Source organism: Piliocolobus tephrosceles, chromosome 14 (genome assembly GCF_002776525.5).
Source record: "Piliocolobus tephrosceles isolate RC106 chromosome 14, ASM277652v3, whole genome shotgun sequence".
NCBI lineage: Eukaryota > Metazoa > Chordata > Mammalia > Primates > Cercopithecidae > Piliocolobus > Piliocolobus tephrosceles.
The window spans coordinates 51,878,364-51,905,092 of record NC_045447.1 but is presented as its reverse complement, the minus strand read 5'-3'; the positions used below and the strand labels follow the sequence as shown (position 1 = coordinate 51,905,092).

Here is a 26,729-nt window from a genome sequence, read left to right as displayed (position 1 = left end):
GTGTATAATAAGCCCTCAACAGTGCTAGCTGATTTTATGTTCTTACAACAGAAAATAGCACAGTGGACATATATGTGTGTTTCATGGAATGCATAAAATTGAGAACACATTATGTTCTTTCTGGATGGAGTTTAAAATGTTTGTAATTACACAAAATTTGATTTGAAGACAGAATAGTAATATTTCAACATGTAGCACACTAAAATAAATAGAACAGTACTTACTTTTGAATTCTATTGAGAGGTAAGGGGAATCTATTAGCAAAAGACATATTTTTACCATATTGTTTACAAATTTTCTGAACAACAGCGAGTAAAAGTCTCCCCTTTGGTGGTTTATTCAAAACTCAAATAGTGGATGTAACTGAGTAGAGTTTGGCTAATTTCTTAGTAGTGCAAATCAATTCAAGGAAAAAAAATACTCTATGGAATAGCAGCTTGTCTTTGGAACATGAAGAAGTGGGTTTATGATGCTCATTATAGAAAATATGTAAAACAGTGAACATTTTAATAGAAAAAGTTGTTATTAGGTTATCAGCACAGTAATAGATGAAGTAATCACATCGATATTTTAGTAACCGAATCATTCCTTCATGTCATTTATTTTAGAAAATCTAGCAATAAATTCAAGAGCACAGTGTATCTTTTCCCCAGTCTCTTTAAAGGGCAAATAAAATGCATAGCATTAAAACAGTCTAATGAGTCCCTAGAGAAAAATGCATCATGAAACAAAAAACTAAGGCAAGCAAGGACTAATTTTTTTTTACATACTGTTATCTGGATTGTGTAATGAATGAAGAAAGTTGACTAAGTGAAAAAAACAAGTTTTCAGCTGAAATAAATATTTAACCAATTCGATATGACTGGGCCATTTTAAAATCCATCTTTTATACCACATACCAAGAAACTAAAATTTGTAATTTTTTAAATATATTTTTAATATATGCTGACAACAGCAAATCTGGGAAAGGTGTTTTGGCAATCTAATAAAACACAACAGAAAGAAATGTTTTTCCACCTACTGTGTTACCAGTCATTTTGGTCACATGTTATATTATATTTTACTATTCAGATTCACTTAAATTAACTCTTCATTGTTACAATAATATTATTTCATGAAATACAACTCTGTGATGGTGACTTCTAAAACAAAGCAAAGACAAAACATTAGCCAAGAAAAGACACACTTTATAGTGATGAGGACTCAACTCTCTATGAAAGCAGCTAATAAAGCACATGGAGAAAAAATATGGCATTAAATACAATCAGAAAAGATGCAATTGTACAGTGTGTGTCATTTTCTCAAAAGAATACTCAGCAACTAAATGGATAATAGTTATTAAGCATATGCAACTTATTACAAAACCCTTTTTCAAAATTTAACCATATTTAACCACTGTAAGAACCATGTAGTGTGTGTTTCTAACTCTCACACAGTAGATAAGTATCCTAGACTGACCTCCTGACTCAAAATCTCTATTTCCATTCTACCATAAAGTTCACAGAAACAGGTCAACTTTAGCATCCCCTTATTGGAAATAAAACACTACATACCCACAATGCAGTGTTTAAGTTTTCACTAACTTTATGTTCTATGACCAACAACACATTTACCACCTTCTTTTTATACTACAGGGTAGAGTTAGGAAGAATATTAATGAGTTAGGATGAATGCTCAAAGTTTTACAATGTAATTCCAAATACCAAAAAAGGGAGGGGAAAATGTTGCTTAAAACTTATGGGGAAAGTTCTGCTTCTTCTAAGCAACTGTATGTTAACTCTCTTCTCTCTGAAAAATGCTGACTATAAAAAAGACTTCCCTTTTTTGAATTCAAGGAAGTGCAAAGCAAAATCTTCAACAAACCTCCGGCTCTGTATATGGCTAGTGTGTGCTCTCTTTTGCCTGCTGTGTTTCAACCTTGTCTTCTAATCTATGTTGTTACTTGTCCTTGATCTTTTAGTGTTCATATTCCCATCGTCATATAAGTATTTCTACTGTAAGATGCCTCAAATCCTACATATAGAGAGACAAGAAATAGTCCAACAAACATGCAAACTTTATTGCTATGTGCCATCTCATCCCCTATGTCCACCCCCAGTTATGGAGATGTAAAATTCTAGTCTCAGTCATGCTGTAGTGACCACCAGCCCACCAGCAATCAGTGGTACTGGAATCTCAAATCTCTTATCAGGTCTCCTCATGGCTGCTTTTCAGCTTAAGGCCTTTGGTGAGATCTGGGAATCTCTTGGCTTGGCTTCCTCTCATCTAAAATATTAGAGTTCAACTCTATGATATCTTAGAGGTTTTTCCATCATGTAATAACCTCAGAAAAGTACTGTAGTATATGAGGTGGGTGGCGGTGAGGAGGAGGACTGTCACTAACTTCTTCTAGAGGAGTAAAAAAACTTACAAATGTAGTTTAAATATAATTTAATATTATTTGAAAATGACTCTACCTGGTTAAAACATACTCTTTTTTCTCCTTTAGAAAAAGGAATGACCAGAATGAAGACATTCTGTAAATGAGCATTTTCTCCTCATTTAAACAGAACAATAACAAAAACAGCTAGAATTGGTCTTGCTGTTCCTGGTGATCAAATCCTTCCATTTGTTTCAGGTGAGTGGCTTTATCATGAGACATTCAATGGCAGCAAAAGCCTGCTGCTGGGTGGATAGTGATTTCTAAGGGATTGCAAAATTGGTTTAAAGATCTGCCCTCATCAAAACATGGGGTTTTCATATGGTCATTTTATAAAGCATATGACAATCACCTTTCATAGTATTTCACACTGAGGATTTAGGAAATAGGATAGCCTGAGGTCAAACAGATAATATTGTCTGTTTAGACATCTAGAATATCCCTCAGGGCACTCAGGGTAATGGGTCATACAATGAAGCATCATAATAATACAATCACAAGTTAAACCTACACTTTGCTTATAGTTTATGACATAAATTGCCAATAACAGCAAATGCTGTTGATAAACACACACAAACATACATATATACATTCCTCACTTCAAATAAACAAGTAAAAAATCATGCTCTTCTCTTCCATTTCTTTGACTGCAGAGCTATAGGTCTGCCTATTCTGTATTGAAATTAGTATAAAAAGACTGAAAAGAAGTCTAAGGTAAATATTTTGTGATTTCTGGCAAATCAACATAGATTGTTCTATATATGTAGATTGTCCTGTGTAACTACTGATAGACATCGTGATAAAAGTACTCTTGGAACTGAGATGAAAATGTAAACTCAGCTTTGAGACTAGTTACTGATTACAATCAACCAATTAACATAATAGGAATTAACATAACATCCATATTCTTGCTGAAAACTAGTTAAGAATCTTACTCAGGTACCTGAATTCTTGAGACCTTAGACAAGAAAGTGTAGGTGAAAAATGCAGGGAAAAAGTTTGGGCCCACCTCTTCTCACCATTTCTATAGGTCACATATGAAGAGTTTCTGTCAGCTGCCATTATCTGTGGGGACTGGAAATCATGGAGATGCCTAAACCCAACATTAAGTTTGGAGAGAGTAAGAATTACTCATTAAGTTAAACAGGATACCCTCCAAATAAAATGTCTCCATTAGGTGGCAGGGAGTAATAATTGAGCCTTTCTGGCTCAAATGTCTTAAGGCAGCCAAAGCTGACTTTCTAAGGGAATTTTTGAACAAAAATGTCTCTCCTGCACCAGTAATGTCAGTCTGTGTGTCTCGTCCCCCAGCTCTGCAAATTACTGGGCCCCTCTAGTCTGTCAACAAAAGTTTATGATAAATTTAAACATTAAAGATGCAGTAAATAAAATTTAGTATTATTGGTAACAAAAAATGACAGAACAGTCACCCTACATAATTATTCACAAATTTCATTTAATAACAGAAAAACAACCTGGATCTTTTTCTATAAGACTGAGGAGGCAGAAAAATCAATACAGAAAATGAAAAGTCTCAGTAGTTCAAAAGGCGGGGATCATATGAACATTAAGAAAAAATATTTCCAGCAAAACAGGTATTTAAAGAAGCAGGAGAGATATCTAAAATATATGGTTATGTTATTAAGTGAATAAAGGAGACTGTAAAACAGTATAAAATCATGTTTGGGAAAATAAGTAATGAAAAATGAATATGTCTATTCATTCATGATTAGTACAAAAAGTATCTGAATATATATGCACACAAATATGGAGACTGTGTAGCCCTGAATTGTGGAATTAGATATTATTTTTATTCTTTTCTGTTTGCTTTTCTGCATCAAATTAAATTTATTTGTATTAAGCTTTATTCTCAGAAAAAGGGTCATTCAATTTTAAAATATATAAATAAATAAGTGGCACTAGTAAAAAACATCCATTCTCCAAAAGAAAAATACTTGTTTAAACACAGATGGTTTCAGCTAACAAAGACTCAAGGATTTAAGAATTATACCGTCCATCCCACTGTCCAACATTTAGCCTAGCTAACTCTGGAATATAGCAGGCCTAGCTTAGCAAACAGTTTACCTGTCTAGTTCCCCAACTGCCCCAAAGAATCTTAGGGTGCTGCAATAACTTGACAAAGGTGCCACAGATTATTTTTAATTTTCAAAGGAAATATAGTAATACTAGACATTCTGTTGGATACCGTACAAAATATTAGACAGTGGTAGTTCTCTGTCTCAACATAAAATCTGGTGTCATTCCCTTCGATAGTGTCTTATCTTTGTGAAGCTCGGCTTTGAGTGGCTGATGTGTTAAAAAGCAAAAAAAAAAAAGAAAGAAAGAAAGAAAGAAAAGCAGGTACCTGTTAAGAATTACCTTAGAACAGGGAATGAGGGTGGCTTCTATTCTGATTCTAAGGTTTGAGAAGCCATGTAGTGCCCAACAGGCACATACATCCAGCCAGTAATTAATTGTGGCTATTTAAGAATGGAATTAAACATAATTTTTTTCTTTTAATTCACATATTTTTTTTTCAGGTCGTTACTAAGGGCCTAAGTGCATAATAAGTAAAACTGTGAAATATCTCCTTTGCCATGAAAATATTACTGAGACACTAAGGGTATCATGAACTGAAAAAGTTTGAAAGCCTTTGTTCAATCCATTAACTAGTACACATCAAACTGCTAGAATGCCAGAATGACATTGCAAATATAGGGTAACCTATTGCAACCTTGTATCAAACTAGCAGGCCTGGATCACTTAGTAATTGCAATTGAACTTGATCATAATATAGGGTGTTCATTATACAGTGTTGACCTACTCAAGTTTAATCCCTCTAAAATTTCATCACAACATAGGCCTTTAGAAGGATGACTTCAGAAAGAAAATAAGTTTTAAATGAATTTTTAGATTGCCTTCAACTCGCATTTGAGTTTTGTCCAATATTCTTTCACAAAACAAAGTCTTCTTGACTATCACTGTAATACAATCACTACTGTGGCCTACCCACGTGGCTCATTATGTATAACATTTTAATGCTTCTATGTCTCTTGAGACTGTCAATTGCTCAGTAGTGACAATGAGGAAGGATTAGTTAAAATAAATGTTTGCTAAACAAAAATAGCAAAAGTTCTTATATAAACAACATGGATCATGACAGCAATCACACTGGAATAGCCTAATTTAATTGACAAAGAAAAAGACTTATAAAAAATAACTTTGCTAGACAAAATTATCACTAAATAATTTGGATAACTAAAGCATCTTCCACAGATATCTGATTTATCAGAAACAAAGGCCATAATTAAAAAAAAAAACTTTTATTTTAGGTTCAGGGGTACATGTGCAGATTTGTTATGTAGGCAAACTTGTGTCATGGGGGCTTGTAGTAGAGATTATTTTGTTACCCAGGTACTAAGCCTAGTACCCAATAGTTACTGGTCCTCTACTTCCTCCCGCCTTCAGTCCTCAAGTAGACCCCACTGTCTGTTGTTCCTCTCCCAGTATCCATGTGTTCTCATCATTTAGCTCCTGTGTATATGTGAGAAAATGTGGTATTTGTTCCTGCATTGGTTTGCTAAGGATAATGGCCTCCAGCTCCATCCATGTTCCCACAAAGGACATCATCTCATTCTTTTTTTTATGGCTACATAGTACTCCATGGTGTACCACATTTTCTTTATCCAGTCTATCATTGATGGGCATTTGGGTTGGTTCATGTCTTTACTGTCGTGAATAGTGCCGCAATCAACATATGTGTGCATGTGTCTTTATAGTAGAACAATTTATATTCCTTTGGCTACATATCCAGTAATGAGATTGCAGGGTCATATGGTAGCTCTCTTTTGAACTGTTTGAGGAATTGCCATGCTGCTTTCCACAATGGTTGAACTAATTTGTAATCTCACCGGCAGTGTATAAGCATTCCCTTTTCTCCACAACCTCATCAGCATGTTATTTTTGATTTTAGTAGCCATTGTGACTGATGTGGAATCATATCTCATTATGATTTTGATTTGCATTTCTCTAATGATTAGTGATATTGAGTCTTTTTTTTCATATGCTTATTGGCTACATGTATGCCTTCTTAGAGAAGTGTCTGCTTGTATCCTTGGCATACTTTTTAATAGAGTTGCTTTTTTCTTGTAAATTTGTTTACCTTCCTTATAGATATAGGTTATTAGACTTTTGTTAGATACATAGTTTGCAAAGATTTTCTACCATTCTGTAGATTGTCTGTTTACTCTGTTGATAATTTCTTTTGCTATACAGAAGCTCTGAAGTTTAATTAGATCCCATTTGTCAATTTTTGAAAAGTCGTTTTTTACAGATACAAAATATGTTTTATATTCTTTATATAAATAATATATTCTTTATATAAATAAATATATAAATATATATCTTTATATATAAATAAATATATAAATATATATTATATATATTATAAAATATATAAATATAAATACATATTCTTTATATAAATATATATATTCTTTATATAAATAAATCTTTAAGGATATAGGATGTGAATCCATGGTTTCATTTAAGAGAATAAAAATAGAAAATCCTACAATGGATTTTATAAAATATAAAAATTTGCATTTAGTTCAGCAAAAATTATTAAACCTATTGAAGCCTTTATTGGATATTTAAATATTCCTAGTTAAGGCCCTTACATTTGAGAAAATAAATGCTCGCTAGACCCATTACAATGGTCTCTCAGGAAAGTCATTTGAGTAAAAGGAAGAGATACATAGCTCAACCCTCTTAATATATATATACATACACATTGAAGTTGACCTGGTGAGTGATACACACACACACACACACACACACACACATACAAAACGAAGACCTATAAAGATAAGATAAGTTGTCAATACAGTCCATCAATCCATTTATCCATCTACCCATCCATTCATCCAATATTTAGCAACAGTCTACTCTGTGCTAGATATTAATTTATTTATTGAAGATAAGGTCCCTTTTGTCATTGAATGTGCAGTCAAATGCACAATTTTCTTAGTTATGTGTTACAAATAAGCTAAATTGTTCAGTTCTGAAAATCTCAATCTCCAGGCTCCACTCTGTAATTCATTAAAGAAGCATCTCTAGGGTACCACCCAGGCATCATTATTGTTTTATTAAAGGTGTGCAGTAATTCCAATGTGTATCCAAGGTTGAGAACCACTTAAATGGGAAGACAGATGCTGACCATGTAATAACAAATGCCCTGAGGGCTGAGTATTATTGAGGACTGTCAAGTCTCCTGTCTAGCTCTAAGAAGTTTCTACTATGTTGTTACTGCCTCTCTTGAGATAATTAGCATTATCATTTAGAGAAATACCGATTAAAGATTTGGGTGTAAAGAATGTCACTTATTTTCAACACTTTGGAGTATAAGGTATTCTCAGAAGTATTTTAGAAGGTTTCTAGGTAAACAGGTCATAGGATTGTAGATACAGTGAATATAAGCAGTGATTTTAATCTAAAGAAGAAATATTTTCATGACAAAAATGCTGTTCACATCATATGAGTTCTGATTAAAATTGTTAAGACTTTTTTTTTAAATGTTAGCGTTGAAGGTGATATGGTACTCTTACCAAAAGGTTTGGGAAAGATTAGGATGTACCATGTTGAGGTTCATTATTAATTTTGCTTTATTTTATGGTAATTATGCAAATTCATGTTAACCTACTGCTTTAGAAATATAAAGCAAATATGACATAGGCTCATAAACACTTCACAAAATCCTACCAATGGCTCCCAAATTACATATCAAAATGATAGTATGTAATATCTTTAGGTGTTCTAAAACTTCATAATTTTGTATGTGATTTTGCTTCTCAATTCTTTCAAGTCTCAAATGTAGAAATCTTCAAACAGTAGGAGTTAAGGTGAAATTTCAAAATTCATGCTCAAGACACATGGGGACATAAGTTTTTAAAACAATATTTTCAAACCTATTGTTGTCACTTTATCCCTATCCCCTTAAACACAATAGAACAATCCTGTACACAATTTTTCTTCTTGTTTGTCCAATAGAAAACAACTTATACATTTTAAAACATTTTTATAGCTGTTTTTTACCAATTCGTTCTACTGTATGTAAGTTCACACTGAAAACTCTTTTAATATAACTTCATACCTATCATCTCTTAATTCACAATAAATTTGATAGGAGGTATGTTGTTGTCAGCAGCTAAGAGCAGCCAAATAAAATCTAATGATATCATATAAAAAATAAAATACAACTGAGACTTGATCAGCTTGCTGTTGTACACTGCTGAATTTGTACTGCAAACTGGAGCTTTTTGAGTGCAGCAGCTTTTATCATGTTTTGACACATTTTAAAAGAAATGTGCTCACTTATTAAAGGTGCTAACAAACCTACCCAAAACATTCTAAAACTAACTCTAATAGAAAGAGAAATTCATTCTAACTTTAGTCCAGAAAACATTCATCTTTTAAACATATCAATCTAATAGACATCTATAATTCTACTTACCTGTCTTAACCATCTATTTTTTTTCTTCATTGCCCCAGGTTGTATTACAAATCTCAGAACCCAAATCTGTCTCTGTCTCTGTCTCTCTCTGTCTCTCTCTCTCTCTCTGTGTGTGTGTGTGTGTGTGTGTGTTTATGTGCAATGCTTTGGAAAAGTTTCTTTTCCAAAAAAAATAACATTTGCCCCCTAAAGTGCTGAACATTTTTGTATTCTCTAACTAAATGTGTTAGACACCAGCTGAAACACACATATATTTCCACTTCTGAGGTAACAACAAAAGCTTTCTCAAGGAGAACAAGTGAATATGGGTCTGCAAATAATATATGGATCCTTTCTCACCTCACAGGTGGACAGAGATCCCTAGAGATTTCTCTGTACTTCTCTGGAACTTGGTTCTGCATGCTGATCAGCAGGCTCCAGGAGGGTTCACAGTGAAGGATGGAAACCCTAGGCTAAGAGAGATTGCTTTTGTGTAGTATCAGCACGTAATACTCACACTGTACTCTTTGGGAAATGTGACTTGCATTAAGGTATGTGTATGTGTGCATACAGAAAAAAACATCTATCACCAGAGGTTTGATTTATTGTTGCCAGCATGAGTATCATCATGCTACACAAATGTGCAAGAAAACCTTAAACTGACCAGGTGATGTTGACTTGAAAGAGAGTGATAAACACGAACTGAGAGATTATGTGATTTCCTGGGTCCCAGGATATTACAATGATGCTTATAGCATTTAGTTAGATATTTAATCACTTCTAGTGTCTATGAAGAGCTATTGATCTAGAAATAGATTATGGAATTGTCTCCAGAAGAAAGCAATCAATTGTGAATACCTCATCCATGCAGCTGTTAAAGTGTCTTAATTGTCATACAACTGCCACAAATACATTTACTTCTGGCTATTATAAACTAAGCATGCATCAAAGTGGTCCAATATACATTACAGATTTAAAGATTTTTTTTTTGAAAAAATCATTGAATATCATGATGTTCCTCCAATTCCAACCAGTTCTATTTCTCAATCATTTCTCCCTTTGTATTTTGAAAGACATGACCTCCTAGGTTTGTAGACCCATAGCCATGAGATAGTGTAACATGTATAAACTCAATCCTCAAAACTCACTTATTAGATATTGTTCTTTCTGGCAGCTACAGAAACTGTCTCTGGGAAAGTTGAATGAGTGCCTTATAGTCACTCTGTTGGTCAGTAGCAACAAGGCACCAACTCCAGGTCAATCTGTTTTATCATAAAATTGCTGCCTTTAACCACTATACCATGTAGCTATTTCTTCATGGGAAACAATTTTAGGCTAGACAAGAACTTCCACAATCCTAAGCAAAATCTTTGAGTTGTAAGGAAACTGAGAAATCACATAATCAAATGTTCTACCACCTGCACTATTCCTTTTACCCTATTTCTAAATGATAATCACCCAGTCTCTGCCTGAATTATCCCTATGTCAGGTGGTCACTTGTCCACTGTCAGACAGCTTTAATTTTCAGAAAGCGCATCCTTCTATTGAGCAGAAATCATCCTCCCAGAAGCTCTTACTATCAGATCCTATTTCTAACCTCTGAAGAGGTACTAGGCAAGTTTACTTCCTCTTCCACTGAGTGATGATATTGTTTCTTAAAACAGAAATATGGGGTAGGGGTAAAAACTGCTCTGATAATTTTAAAAGGGCTATACACTAACTTCAAAGTAAAAAATATTTATTAATTATTTAAATATACATATCTAGGCTCCTATGCAATCAATTTCACTAAATGACTGTGGCACTAATGAATTCAAGAATAGAATATATTAATCTCATTTGTTGTAATCTATCCCAGAAGCAGAGATCATGGTGAGCAATTGGAATAGCCAATAGTTAAAACAGATAAAATATATCTAGCTTTCGAATTTATGGTTCTTTCGGGTTTGCAGAGTGAGTTAAGCATACTTATTCTATAGGCTTAAAATCAACCATCTGTCAAATGGGAACAGTTGGAAAATACAACCTTTTATTAGTTAAACCTCTAGAAGCCTTTCAGATACAGAAAAAAAGGCAAAAAAAAGAAAAAAGAAAAAAAAGGACTAATACTTCTCAATCTTTTCGAGGATACAATTTTTTTATATAGTCCATGTTGTGACTAATTTGGAGCAAATATTTAGTGTAGAATTAATTATGTAAATTTTGTATAACACTCCTCATAGACATGTTGATTTTTCTATATGACAAATATTCACCCCAAAATAAAATCCTAAATTTGTTGTGTTTTTAAAGTGAGACATAATTTTGATTAGAAACAACTATAATCATATAGTATAAGCAAGAATTGGGTTCCAGATAATTATATGGAAACATTTTTACTCCATGATAGTTTTACCTTGAACAAATGAAAAGCAGAAATGTAGTAAATGATATTTCAACTAATAATGAGGCATCATTTTTCTTGTATTCTATAGCATCACTAACAGGTTCAGTGCTACCTTTAAGTTTCTGTTACAGTTTTTGTAAACATCAGAGTGAAAAAGAGTGGGAAACCTATGATGGAGTGTTAATTCTACAAATTTTGTGCATGTGTTTTTCATTCATTGTTCCTAGCACCTAGTAGGGAATCAATACATATTAGCGACATTGATCAAATCAATTAATTAAATCAAACAAATCAAACAGTTTTAAAAGTGTGTACACATTCCTGGGATAGAAAAGGGCAACTTAATTAAGACTTTAAAAAAGTTATAGGTATTTCATTGTTTTAAAATCTAGACTAACTTCATAAAAAGGGTAGATCTAGAATGATTCATTTTTCTCTCCATGTAGACTATTATAACTACACCAAAACTATTTTATATTTTTTAGCTTGTAAAACAGGTTAGTAATAACCATAACAGTAAAACTTATTGAGCTGTTACTATGTGTCAGGCACTATTTTAATTGATTTGCATTAATTAACTAATTTAAATCTATGAAGAGCATAATTATTATTATTTCATATTCCAGATGAGAAAACTGGAGCACATGAAGTTAAGTTACATCTTCAGGTCACATAGCTAGTAAGTAAATTCTAATCAAGGAAGCCTGGCTCCATGATTCACCTCAGCCACTGAGCAATATCTCCTGTCATATATTACAGTGCCTAACTCATAGCAGACTCTAAATCATTATTTTTTAATTGATCAGTCACAAATGGAAAGAATAATTCATGAGATACTATGCTGAAGAGACGATGAACTGTAACCAGCCCCTTTTCCATGGGTCTCAGGATGACAGCCCTTGAGTAAGGCAGCTCAGAATTCAGATACACCTTAATTTTTACCCTGACTAGGGAAGAAAAGAGTTGAGCCCATGACCTCTGGAACCAGGCACATGGGCCACATGCAGAAAATGGAACTTCTTTATGAATCAGTTTCCTCATTTATAAAATGGGGATTATAGTGATGAAGGTGGTGGTGCCAGTGGTACCTAGGCCACAGGGTTGACGTAAAGTACTACATACCTGGCACTTAGTAAACATTCTACGGGACTTATTGTCATGATTACAGCTCAACTTCTTTACCAGACTTCCTTCTTAGTAGACAACTTCTAGAGGCTAGAAAATCTTTTTATTCATTCAAAAAGTAGGTTATTTGGGCTGATTTGCCTGTCTTGTAAAGGTTGAATCCAATTGCTGCTAAGGGGGAGTCTGTGTGAGTCTGTTCATTCTCATTAGCTGTTGTCAAGGCTTGATGATTCCAGATTGTTTTGAGACACCAGAGAGAGTCAGGAGAATCACAGGAATCTTGCAAATTTCCTTGTGCAAGATGTCCTTGAAAATCAGCAGTTTTGCTGTCTCTTTCCTTTACCTAACCCAAACTTCTACTTACAAAAGAATTGACTGCAGAGGGCATCTGCGCCTCTCACGGTTTTGGATAGAGGACGAACAAAGCTCTTCACTTTGCAATGTGAGGGAGAACTGAGGAGAAAGTCCCCCTGAGTTCCTGTCAGAGCTAGTCACAGCTGCTTCATTTTTTAATTTTAACCCTCACTGGATGCAGACAGTGAATAGAATCTGGGACTAGACATCCAGAGCATCCTATACTCTCTACTTCTATGCAGCATAATTTCTGGATCAAATTAACGTCAACCTTCTTAATTGCCAAACACAAAACAAACAAAAAGAAAACATTGGTCCCAGAGTAATACCATTTCCTGTCCCCACACACACCACACACATACCTGCCCTAACCCTCACCCTAAAATTACAAAAATACATGAAAACAATTTGTTTTCTAACTATATTCACTGTACAATCCAAAATTATTTTTAGCATGATATTCTTTTCATCTCAATCACTATCATTTGGGTGACAGAATGCAAATATATTTATGAAGCATACCACCAAATTAACATTTAAAAGGGAAACAAATAAGCAGTTATTTTTTCCACCAAGTGCCTTTAGAATCCACTAAGAAACAAAAGACACAGTTACATACCTAATGTGTATAGTGAAGATGTTGAGACACCCATTATCTTCAGCAGAGGCTGACTGCCTAATGCACAACACTTTTGTTTAGCCAAATTGCTTGACTTTGCAGGCGAGCTTCCCTCTCAGAAACATATTACATATGATGGTGTCCTTCCAAAATCAGTCCATAAGCACCGGTTTGCCCTAGGGGCTGGGGCAATGAGGTACAGCTGCAAGTAAATGACTGTAGAGATCTGGGTGTGAATTCTGCTTCTAGCCCTTGCTACTCATGTGGATTGAGGTTAATTACTTAATCTCTTTGAGCTTCAGGAAGATTATATATAAAGCATGTACATTAAAACTTTTCCCCTAGAGTTCTGGAAGGTAAGAGATCATGGTTGTAAAGGATTTAGTACAATTCTTAGTACATGGTATGAGCTCACAAAATGGTAGCCATTAATGTACCCACTAAGTAGTGCATGCAATGTATTATTTCATTGAATAGGGCAGTATCATTGTTAAAATGAGAAATATGAATTTCAAAATTCACTTTCAGATGGTAGAGCACTATTCCTTTAAACTGTCAGCCAGAGAAAGGACTCCATCTTTTATCATAGCCCTAAACTTTGCTTTCAGTAGAGGTAGTTGGGGATTAGAAGAGCAGCTGCTACATCAAGGAACCTGTACCTGCAAAGTATAATTTAACTTATACCTGAAAAGTACTATTTTCCCTTACCAGTGTGCTTTAAGTTTGGAGTGCTTGCACATACAAACTGCCCCACATCCTTCAGCTTTTTAGGATCATTCTTTTTTAAAATTTTCAAAGAAGGTGCTCTAAAACTCCTTTCTGCATGATCTTAAAAGTCTAGTGCCCTCCACAAGATATTTGAAGGCACTAAAGACACACATATTCTCCTGACCTTCTCCTGAAAGATGCCTGAAACCGCCCAGAGTACCAAGCCACGTATATGCTATTTTCCTTATACATGCATACCTATGATAACATTTAATTGTATTCCTTTTAACATTCCTTTAATCATATTCCTTTTCATATATTCCTGCTTCCCTTACAATCTCACCTATAGATGCTGCCTGCTTGCCGCCCCATCTTGCCCTCTATGCTGGCCAGCACTTCTCTTCTTTTATTCCTAAGTATGATCTCCAAACACAAGTCAGGATATATAGGAATAACTCAGGAGAAGACACAACATGCCACAAAAAAACAACTAGATTTAAATACAATAGGCCACCCTTATTTGTGGTTTAGCTTTCCATTGTTTCAGTTACCCATGGTCAACAGCTGTCCAAAAATATTAAATGGAAAAATCCACACATAAGAAATTAATACATTTTAAACTGTGTGCCAATTCGGCTCCATCCAACCTGGGATGTGAATCATCTCTTTGTCCAGTGGATCCACATTGTCTGTGCTACCTGCCTATTAGTCATTTAGTAGCTGTTTTGCTTCAAATAAACTGGTGAGGTAAAGCAGTTCTTGTATTGAAGTCATGCTTATTTTACTTAATAAGTGATTCCAAAGTGCAAGAGTAGTGATGATGGTATGTCATTATAATTAATATTTAATTATTACTTATTATTGTTCATCTCTTACTTGCCTAATTTATGAGTCAAACTTTTTCATAGGTATGTATATACAGGGAAAAACATAGTATATGTAGGGTTCAATATTATCTGTGACCAGGCATCCACTGGGGGCCTTAGAACACATCTCTTGCAGACAAAGGAGACTACTGTATTAGACATCTGATTTTAAACTTCTTCTTATGGGCAATGTGCTCTGACATTTTTCATTGTATTCTATCCTGTCCCACTCCATTTTATTCTACTGTATTTTAAGAATGCTGGGGCTACTACCAAACAGATTACACAGTTCCCTAATGAGTCATGACCTGAGATTTAACACACCTAATCTATCTGGAGCAGCCAGAAGTCAGAGCAAAGGGCCTTGATTTTTAAACAGCAACAAAAAAATCCAAAGCTATTTGCCTCTAAAAATTCATATGGGACTTTCTGCAGATTATGAAACCTAGATGTTCATTTAACTAATATGTTTTTTTCTATCCTTGTGACATATAATATTTCATTTGCTTTTTATAGCAACTTTATAAGTTAGGTTTAACAGACATTTACAGCTTTCTCCATCTTTCAAAGATGAAGAAACTGAATCTAAGGTTGAGTGATTTTCTAAGGTCACACAGATTGTAATTGTTTCTGCTTTAAAAGCCAGACTCATTTATATCTCTTGCCTGCCACACCACACAGGCCATTGTTTCTCCAAGTGTGGTAGAGTACTGTCTGAATCAGAATTTCCTAGGTGCATAATACTTGCTAAAACATACAGATTCCTGGCTCCACTTTGATCTAGAGGATCAGAATATCTAGAGCTGGACATGGAAATATGCAATTTCAAAAAGGTTCACAGGGAGCCAATATAGGCCAAACTAGGTTTATCATTTCCCTTAGATGGTGTAAATTGTATGTTTGTGTGTGTGTGTGTGTGTGTGTGTGTGTGTGAGAGAGAGAGAGAAGACTTCTGAAAGTTTAAATTACGATTTCATTGTTTTGCTTCAAAAGGATTTGAGAGAACCTAGAAGCCAAATACAAATAAAAATTACACAATTATAGATAAACCAAGAACAAAGATTAATAAAAGAATCAAAAGAAAAGAGGAACTTAGCCTAGAAGAAAAGTTATTTGACTTTTTTTTTTTTTTTTTTTTTTTTTTTGAGACGAAGTTTTACTCTTGTTGCCCAGGCTGGAGTGCAATGGCACGATCTCAGGTCACCACAACCTCCGCCTCTGGGGTTCAAGTGATTCTCCTGCCTCAGTCTCCCAAGTAGCTGGGATTACAGGCATGCATCACCATGCCCAGCTAATTTTATATTTTTAGTAGAGACAGGGTTTCTCCATTATGGTCAGGCTGGTCTCGAACTCCTAACCTCAGGTGATCCACCCACCTCAGCCTCCAAAATGCAGGGATTACAGGCGTGAGCCACAGCGCCCAGCCCAGAAAAGTTATTTGACTTCAATTTCGACTCTAATTCTTCTAGCAGTTAAGATAAAAATAAAACTATTTTGAAAAGTGTTTTATTCACAAGACTAATTTGGTTCTAATTCTCCCAGCATCTGAGCAAAAGAAAAAATAGATGTCTGTTGCATTTTTATTTTCTGAGTAAGAACTTAAGGGAACTGCTTATACATATGGTCAAAGTGTAGAGTGTGAAAACTTTCATGTCTCTTCCCCTTCTCCAGTATAATCATATAATTATTGCAATGACATCAATTGAGTATCTACGGCAGGCCAAAACGAGATTATCCTATTTAATATTCATAAACCCCTCGGGATGCATCCTCCATTTTGTGAATGAGGAAACTCAACTTTAGAGATTGTAAGCGTCTCTTCCAAAATGTACACAGTAAGTGGAAAAACTGGGATTCAAGCCCAGATAGTTTGTCTCCAGAGCCTATGCTCTGCTGACTCTCAGATCAATGATAAGTGAAATAGCCAGGCATATACGCATTAGTCCTATTGAGAAGGAAAACTAAAGCAAGAGTAAGAAAATAAAGAGGAGGAACAGCAAAATGAGAAAACTAGACCTGAGGCTAAGCGATTGTTTATCAGGAAAGGGCAGTGGGCAACTCCTCTGCTAGTATGTAATTCGATTTGAGCCAATCCAGGAAATATCTCTAACTTATCTTGGGCCCCTGATAATAAGCCTTCAGGTAATAGTCACATTGACTAAAGAAGTTTGGGTTTCTTTAGACATATAAAGACATTCATGCAGTACCATCAGCTAAAAGGGGGGAACACAGGACTTTATTATTACTTGTCCTTTGACAAGCTCACAAATTAATCTTCCCCACCAATCGCAGGGTCACTATCATTAGTTAATTAGTCAAGGCTAGATGCATATATTCACTTGAAAAAAAAAAAAACCCTTTACTACAAATTGTACATTTACAAAATTTCTACTATTATCTTCATGATCAATTTCTGAGATTCCTGTTCCATGTTCATTAGATGTCTTTGAGGTTGACAATTATTTTCTCCTAATGTGTCTGTCTCTTTGCTTGTGTTTCTCTTTTAGCCTACATTCACAGTATGTTCTTGGCATTACCTTTGTCTCCAAACAGGAGATGGTTTTGAAGTTACCTTTGATAAAGAAAGCTCAAAAGAGAAAATATTTGTTGTAATTGCATTCATTGGACTACAAAAAAAAAAAAAAAAAAAAAAAAGATGGTGTATTTTCCGTATTTGCTTTCTGGGTAAAGATGGCTGTTACCCCTGGTAGTCATGCGAGTTACCAGGAGAAATAATGCCCTTGTTCATTTCTCTCATATCTTTAAATAGTCATAATTCTAAACTCTATAAGAGATGATATAAAATGAGTTATAGAATATATATAGTCCCTCTGCAGATGATTCTTTATATGATCAGACATAAAAGTTTGGTCTATGAGTGAAAAGGATATTTTGCAAGTGATTGATCAACTAGAAATAATTCAACATTCTTTTTTGCAAAAGTCTGCTTTTTTTCAGATGCTTTCTCTGTTCTTAGTATCATCATCTACCGCTGTCAGCTTTAGTTTTTTTTTTTTTTTCTTTCTCTATGTTGTTTTCTAACAGGGATACAAGGTAAGATGAATACCACAGTCAAAATGGCATCATGCGGCTGAAGCTGACATCAAGCACTTTTGGTGGTCTTCAGAAAACAGCTTCACTTTGTTCTGTGCTTAATGTCTAAGATGTGGAATCTGCCGAGGCACCTGCCATTTTATATAGCTCTCTAGTCTTCCTTTTTATTAGCTGTCTGGAAACATCATCACACTGACTGCTTGGTTTAAATCGTGTTCACTCTTGTAATGTAAAAAGATAGGAACTGTCCCCAAAGATGTAAACTTAGACTCTTGTATTGTAGACAGTTATTTTTTCAATGTAATTTTCCTTGAAACAAAATTCCTTTCTATTTCAACAAGAAAAGAAACTATCGCTTTGCCTCCTAAGTAAATATTTTGCATTACAATTGTCCAGATGTGCAAGATGCCTACTGAAGCTTTCTTTGTTTAATCACTGATCTTTTAGATCAGTTGTTTAAAAAGGCACACACTATGGCATATATTCTCATTCATTCAGATATTTATTTCATTCATTCAAATAACATTAATTGGGTTCCTGCTACAAACCTTATACTGTGTTATGTACTGTAAATACCAAGAATAATAGGATGCTTTTATTCGAGAAATCAGGTAGGAAAGATAAACCCACGAAAACATAAATTAAAATACATCATGTTAAGTGCTATAATAGACGCATGAGCAAAAAGTCTTGGGAGCACAGAGGGATTGCTGTCTAAGTTCAAATAAGGGAGTATAGGAAGGTTTTACAGAGGAGAGAGAGATATTCCAGTTAGTCCAGTCAGTGTGCTGCAGAGAGGGGAGAGAGTGGGAGAGGGATGATGGTGGGAAAGGGCATTCTCAATAGAGGGAACATGAAGAATTTAATGTGGGTGGAACAAAGCCTTCTAGAGGAAGATCAGGATAGGAGGCTGTAAATGTCACCTGGGCCAGATTGTGAAAAATGTATGTGTCATGCTAAAGAGCCTGGAATTAATTGCCTGGGTATTGGGTGACCAATAGAAACATGACTAAGAGCTAAGAACTGGATCTGTGCTGCAGAGGCAACCCTGTTTTCAAACAGGCTGTAGAGCGAAACACCAGGAAGCAAATCTGCAACACCCCCTAGTGCAAGAGCTTGGCACCACATTCCTATCCCAGAAAGAGGCTCCTGCAGGCCTGGGTGAGGGCTGATGGCAGAGGTAGCAAGTGAGTAGAAGGTAGGCAGTTAAAGGGACCTGGAAAAAAAGCAAAACAGGGGACAGGAGGGAGAAGACAGGGCCACAGGGAGGGAAGAGTGGTTTTGAGTAGGATTTCTTCACCCACTTTGGAGTTTATGGTTTACCCTGCCTTTTCAGAGTTAAAGAATAGGGACAAGAGCTAGGAGGTACAAAGGAAATTTCAACCTTTGGGTCTTTTTTTTTTTTCTCTCTCCTCCTTTTCTTCCAGTGGGGAAATGGATCCACTTTGAGACTACTCTGGAGGACTTAGAGGCAGAGGGAGAAAGGATGTTAGTGGGCAGAGCATATATACAAGTCAGGGTCTGTCAGTGTGTGATAAAGAAAGGATGGAGTTCATAACAAAGCAAGCCCCGAGTCAGTCCTTTCCCAGGAGAGCCGCACTGCTTTCAAATGAAATGTTAGAATTTCACCCTTACTTTGAACTTTTTCACAATGTTAAATCTGGGCCAGAATTTGGCTCAGACCTTTCTAATTCTACTTTTTACATTTTCCTTAGCATGTAAAGCAGCTGGAGCCTGTTCCTTTTTCTTCTAATCTCCATTGCTACAATATTAGTAACTACAGCTTGCTTCCCTGGTGGTTGTTGCATCTCTGAAGTAGTAGCAGGGCATAACATCATCCAGTCTATGGAAAGGAAAGACTTGGAACATTACTTAGTTTACGAATTTAGCACTTGCATTACCTCTGTTTTGTATTTCATCCCTCTTATGTGATCTTTAGGCTGTGTTTGAAAGACTCTACCATAGAGAACTCACCAGTTACCTGTGCCCTGGATAGCCATGTTTTACAATAATGTTCCTTTGAATAGTGAGCTGGACATGTTTTCTTGAACCTTTCAGCTCCTGTTTTTATCACTTGAAACCAAAGGCCAAATTGCATCTCACTTCCATATAAGACTCATTCAAATATCTGAAAGAAGCTAACACATTGCTTAGCTCCTTTAAGGGGGAAATGAAAAGGAATGCTGGAAGACTCACTGCTTCATGTTAGATATTAAGGTAGGATCATTCACTTGCATTAGCTTCCTTATGAGGAAAAGCAAAAGAAAATCCAACAAATATACAAATAAACCAGTAAAAAAAAAAAAAAAAAAGTGACTTTCCCAAGGTAAGTGGTAAAGCAGGTATGTAAAAGCTAGAGTAAATTATAAATTTTTAATTTTAAATACATTTAAATTTTGCTTTATTTTATGAAAGTAATACAGATTCATATTTTTAAAGCCAAGTAGTTCTAATAATAATATATTAATGATACACTAATAGGAAAATATAGTAATAATAATAACCTGCTTTATTCTTTTCAACAGGCTTACTCTCACCTCTTATAGTTGTATATTTTGTTAATAATCGTTTCTAATGACACAGGTAAAATGACATTTTTTTTCTTCCTCCTTCTCCTTCTCTTCTTCCTCATCTATTTCCCATATGGAATATACAGATTTAGCTTCTTAAAACTGCCCATCTAACACATATACATTTATCTTCTCTATATAGTTGTATTATAATTTTGATTAAATCAAAACTAAGCATTTACATTATTATGACTGTTAATATCAGCTCAATAATATGATGTTCTATACATTTATTTCAATTCTTATCTCTTCTGGAGTTAATAATTGCCCTGTTTCATGACTTGCATGATTTCTATAAATCTGTCATTAATTTACTCCCAAATCATCCTGCAGAACTGAAAATCTTCTCTTAATATGTGTGAACACATTCACCATTCTTTCTAGTTTTGCTTGTTGTATTGTATTTGGCTTTAACACACTCCTCCTGGAGTCCTTCTTTCTGTATTTTTACTGCAGCTGGTCTGTTGTACTGGCTGTTCTCTAGAGGGGGCTGCATAAGCTGATATTCCAGAACTTCACTGATAACCTGGGAAATGTTATGTCCTTCTTATATTTGTGACTTTATTTCCTGGGGGCCATTGTTTCCTCTTTCTTGGTGGAGCATGTGGAAATTTGAGAGTATTTCTCCATGGAATTCTAGTTTTCAGAGTTGATACTGAGAAGTCATGGTCTAGTCTGGCTCTTACTCTTTCGTAGGTGACTCTTTTCTTCCTCTCTTCTCTCTCTGGAAGCTGTAGTGGACTCTTCTGTCTCTTCTATTCTGAACTTTTATGATGATTTTGGTTTCCTATTTGTTATTGGTAGCATCACTGGGCCCTTTTAATCTGAAAATAATTCTGGCTATTAGTTTGCAGTTATTATTTATTAATCACTCACCTCTAACTTCTTTATTTCAGGAACTATTATGAGTCAGGTGCTGGGTATTCTGAATTAATTCTGGTTTGTTGAACTTTTTTCCCTATTTTTAATCTTTTTGTCACTTTTTTCTACTTTCTGTAAACTCAAGTGTAACTTCCAATATGTTCCAATTTCTTTCCCTCTTTTTCCAAGAGCCTTTACTTTTTTTCTTTCTCTTTGTCTCTCTCTATGTACATCTACCTCTATGTATCTCTATCTCTATCTAATCTATCTATACATCCTGTTCTACTTTAGGGGATATAATGTCTCATCATTTTGAGAGTATTATAGCCTTTCCATTGTTTTCTTTTACACCCTGCATTGTCTTCGTTTTTTTTTCTGTTTGTGTTGGTGTTCTTCTTTCATGGTGTACAATTCCACCCTCTGTTTATAGCAGTTTCCTTCTGTTTATTGCAGGACCTCTAAGGCTGATTGGAATCTCTGGGTGTATTTGCTGGACCTGTCAGTTGGTAAGCCTTAGTGCAGCCCACAATAAAGCACTGGACTTTTTCCTGGGAGAAAACAGTATTCCTATCTGTACTTCTTTTCTTTTGAGTTCTTTCTTTTTTTTTTTTTTATTATACTTTAAGTTCCAGGGTACATGTGTACAACATGCAGGTTTGTTACATATGTATACATGTGCCATGTTGGTGTGCTGCACCCATCAACTCATCATTTACATTAGGTATGTCTCCTAAGGCTATTCTTCCCCCCTCCCCCTCCCCACAATAGGACCTGGTGTGTGATGCTCCTCTTCCTGTGTCCAAGTGATCTCATTGTTCAGTTTCCACCTATGAGTGAGAACATGTGGTATTTGGTTTTCTGTTCTTGCAATACTTTGCTGAGAATGATGGTTTCCAGCTGCATCCATGTCCCTATGAAGGACACAAACTCATCCTTTTTTATGGCTGCATAGTATTCCATGGTGTATATGTGCCACATTTTCTCAATCCAGTCTGTCACTGATGGACATTTGGGGTGATTCCAAGTCTTTGCTATTGTGAATAGTGCCGCAATAAACATACGTGTGCATATGTCTTTATAGCAGCATGATTTATAATCCTTTGGGTATGTCCCCAGTAATGGGATGGCTGGGTCAAATGGTATTTCTAGTTCTAGATCCTTGAGGAATTGCCACACTATTTTCCACAATGGTTGAACTAGTTTACAGTCCCACCAACAGTGTAAAAGTGTTCCTATTTCTCCACATCCTCTCCAGCACCTGTTGTTTCCTGATTTTTAAATGATTGCCATTCTAACTGGAGTGAGACGGTATCTCAAAAAGACCCCGCATTGCCAAGACAATCGTAAGCCAAAAGAACAAAGCTGGAGCCATCACGCTGCCTGACTTCAAACTATACTACAAGGCTACAGTAACCAAAACAGCATGGTACTGGTACCAAAACAGAGATATAGACCAATGGAACCAAACAGAGCCCTCAGAAATAACACCACACATCTACAGCCATCTGATCTTTGACAAACCTGACAAAAACAAGAAATGGGGACAGGATTCCCTATTTCTTGGAAGAAATGGTGCTGGGAAAATTGGCTAGCCATAAGTAGAAAGCTGAAACTGGATCCTTTCCTTACTCCTTATACAAAAATTAATTCAAGATGGATTAGAGACTTAAATGTTAGACCTAAAACCATAGAAACCCTAGAAGAAAACCTAGGGAATACCATTCAGGACATAGGCATGGGCAAGGACTTCATGTCTAAAACATCAAAAGCAACGGCAGCAAAAGCCAAAATTGACAAATGGGATCTAATTAAACTAAAGAGCTTCTGCACAGCAAAAGAAACTACCATCAGAGTGAACAGGCAACCTACCGAATGGGAGAAAACTTTTGCAATCTACTCATCTGACAAAGGGCTAATATCCAGAACCTACAAAGAACTCAATCAAATTTACAAGAAAAAAACAACCCCATCAAAAAGTGGGCAAAGGATATGAATAGATACTTCTCAATAGAAGACATTCATACAGCCAACAGACACATGAAAAAATGCTCATCATCACTGGCCATCAGATAAATGCAAATCTTTTGAGTTCTTTAGTCTCCAGAGAGGAATGCTTTGTTTTCCTGCGTGGCTTCCAGAGTTCTGAGAGTTAAGTCAGAGAGATGTATTGAGGGTCTCGGTTTTTCATAAGCATACTTTCATTTAATCATCTTACTTTTGTATACTTTAGTTAAATCCTGTTTTCACTAGAGTGCCTTCTTTCTGTCCTAAACTGATCTTAGGATTTCCAAGACCAGTACTTCCCCAGTTGAATTACAGTATTCACAACGTATATCTCAACTCTCTGACAAAATGAAGCTGGGGTAGTTGCCTGGCTTCACGATGTGGGAAAGAATCTGGGAGCCCAATTCTTCCATTTACAAACTTTCAACCCCCATTTTAATGTTTTCAGTCACTTCCTTAATCCCTACCTTTAATATGTCTAATTTCTGGGCATTTCTGGGGATCAGCAGCTCAGACTCCTTTTCATTATTATTACTTTTCTGATTGCTTCAGTTACAACCTTCTGTCATGCTACTATGACTATCTTTGTCCATCCACTTAAAATTTTTGAAAATGTGTTTGCCATTTTTAGTCTGGTATTGTCTGTCACCTTTCTTGATTACTTTGTCCTTGGGGGGTTATGCATTATTTATCCTTTATTCTTATTTTAGTTACTTTTGGGGAGGGAGTAGAGATAAAAGCTCACACCATGTTTAGTTACAAGTGAATCCATTGCTGTATCTGCTACGCGTGCTGCCACTGCTTACAATTTTGAGTCCATCACCATGCTATAGAATATATATGGTTGAGACAAGATTTACTGACATTTGGGTACACTCAGCATTTCCATAATCTGCCTATTAATTCTTATCTCTTCCTCTTTCATAGGAAAATCTAGAAAGACAAAATCAGAGAGGTAGGTGAGTAAGAGGGAAGGTTTTAGTAAGACAGACTAGGTTGAACTATATAATAAAATGCTGGAAGAAAGGGGAGAGAGCTACATATGTAACAAAAGTGGCAAGAACTAGGGCTTAAGTAAGGTTTTGATGAAGATTTGAAACACTGCAGTGTAAAAGATTTGACAGGTGAATAAAAGGATTTGTGAAAATAGTTGCTGTGAGTTATAAATTTGATCACCTTTAGTGATCTTTGAAAGAGTAAAGTGAATATTGGTATTCTTCTCTAATTAATAATCGTTGTATAATCTCTGATTCTTTGACTGACATTCTGTATATTTTGAAGGGCAAAATAGGTTATTTATAGACTTCTAAATGTGTCGTGCTCAAATCTAAACACAACACTTTCAGTGTGAAAATATTAAACAGCTCTCACATGGAAAGAAGAGCTACATCCTATTTTCAAATATACAGAAAGGACAAAAGGAAATTAGATCTGAGATCTATAATAAAAAGGAAATTAGTTTTCTTATTCCTAACCTTTCTTCTGTATTAAAAAATTGAGTCTATTTATTCTAATGTTTAGCCTCTGGATCCTCTCTATCTATCCAAACATACATTCACATTTTCAGTAGGCATTCTCTATTCTCTTCAGCTACTCTAATGGTTTACCTTGCAACTCATTAAACCCACATAGTCTCAGATAAATTTAAGTGATTTCTTTTGACCACCTCCTCCTCACACACATTCCAAAGTATACACACATGCAAAAACAAAAACAAAACCCAGCCATCTTTATTTGGTTTCTGGTTTCCTTCAGTGAATTTTTTTTTCTAGATCTTCTACAAAGAGTATCAGTGGAATTCACTGAGTTGGAATAGAGGCAGAGGTTCAGTGTTATTAATAAGGTTTAGAATAATAATGAACCACACAACATTTACCTAAAATTTATAAATATGGTAAAAATACAGAGAAATGATAGCCATGAGCTTTACCGTCAGGGAGATCATGATATAGTCAGGAAAGTAAAAGGGTTTTTGAGAAATGCTTAAAAATAGAGGACATAAACAATTTTAGGCAACAGATTGGTATGAAATGTGTTGTTACAGAAATGGCTTCCATTCCAAATGAAAGACTTTCCTATCCTCCATACCAACCACTGTGGGATGCCCTGTGTTAAGATGGTAAACAATGTGATTGTGGTCCCTATTTGGTCATTAGTGAACTCTGATTTAGAACAGTTTACGTATTCAACCTCTATAGGCCTGGATTTTATTATGTGAAGACAAAAAATGATTAAAATGAATAATAGTTGAAGCATTTTTCAATCTAAAAATCTGTTATAGGGCTTCCCTTTTATAAGAAGGGCATGAGTTTACCTACAGTGGCTAATGCAAGCCATCAGAAGCATCTACATAGTGTATATAAATGGAAGCAGGACCAGGGATATTGTAGGGATAGACTAGGTTTCATAGGCAGGTTCAAACTTGGGCCCCTTCACTCAAATATTTAAATATTTCCTGGAGATGGGTCTGGAGTTATCAAGAATTACTTTCCTTTTTTTAATTTCTCCATAAGGACATTGCAGATAATTTTTACCATTTATCTATGACCAGTGTGGAGATGATAGTTCCATGTCAACCCATTCATGTTTCAAACTTGTATAATGAGAACACTTGTGTTTTAGTTTGTTCTGTCTACCATAACAAAATAACCATCAATTGAGTGCATTTAAACAACAGAAATGTATGTCTCATTGTTCTGGAGTCTGGGAAGTCCAAGATCAAGGCACAGGCAGGAGTACTGTATGGTGAAAGCCTACTTCCTTAGAGACAGCACTTTCTGTGTCCTTACATGCTGAGAGGGGCAAGGTAACTCCCTTGGGCCTCTTTTATAAGGGCACTAATCCCATTCATGATTCATAAACCTAATCATTTCCCAAAAGGTCTCACTGCCTAAGACCGTCACCTTGGGGGTTAGGACTTCAGCAGAGTATCGCTTCTTGGCCTTTTGGCTAAGATCAAGTGAAAGACTTCAGCAGAGTAATTTTGAGAGGACAAAAACATTCAGGCCATAGTATCTTGTCACTGTAGGGCTGTACTATACCTTTATCCAAGGGTGCTCATATATAAATTCAGTTCTGAGTGTTCTATTTCAGAGGCCAGATTAGGACTTTTTTGTACTCTCCAGATTTACTTGAATTACAATACACTTGGTAGTTATCGCCCCGATGATTTCCTCTTTGCCCCAATTATTTGGAAGTAGACATACTGGCATACACATAAGCTGAGGGATGTTGGGGAAACACTGCTCACTTATCAGATACAGCAAGTTAAAA

The 26,729-nt window shown here is 35.4% G+C and overlaps 1 protein-coding gene across 4 annotated transcripts in view; it reads right to left on the bottom strand.

The window, feature by feature from the left end:
• The window catches only part of LINGO2 (leucine rich repeat and Ig domain containing 2), a 1,250,024-nt gene that overhangs the window by 385,938 nt on the left and 837,357 nt on the right, over positions 1–26,729 (bottom strand). The gene's annotated exons all lie outside the window — the stretch shown is intronic.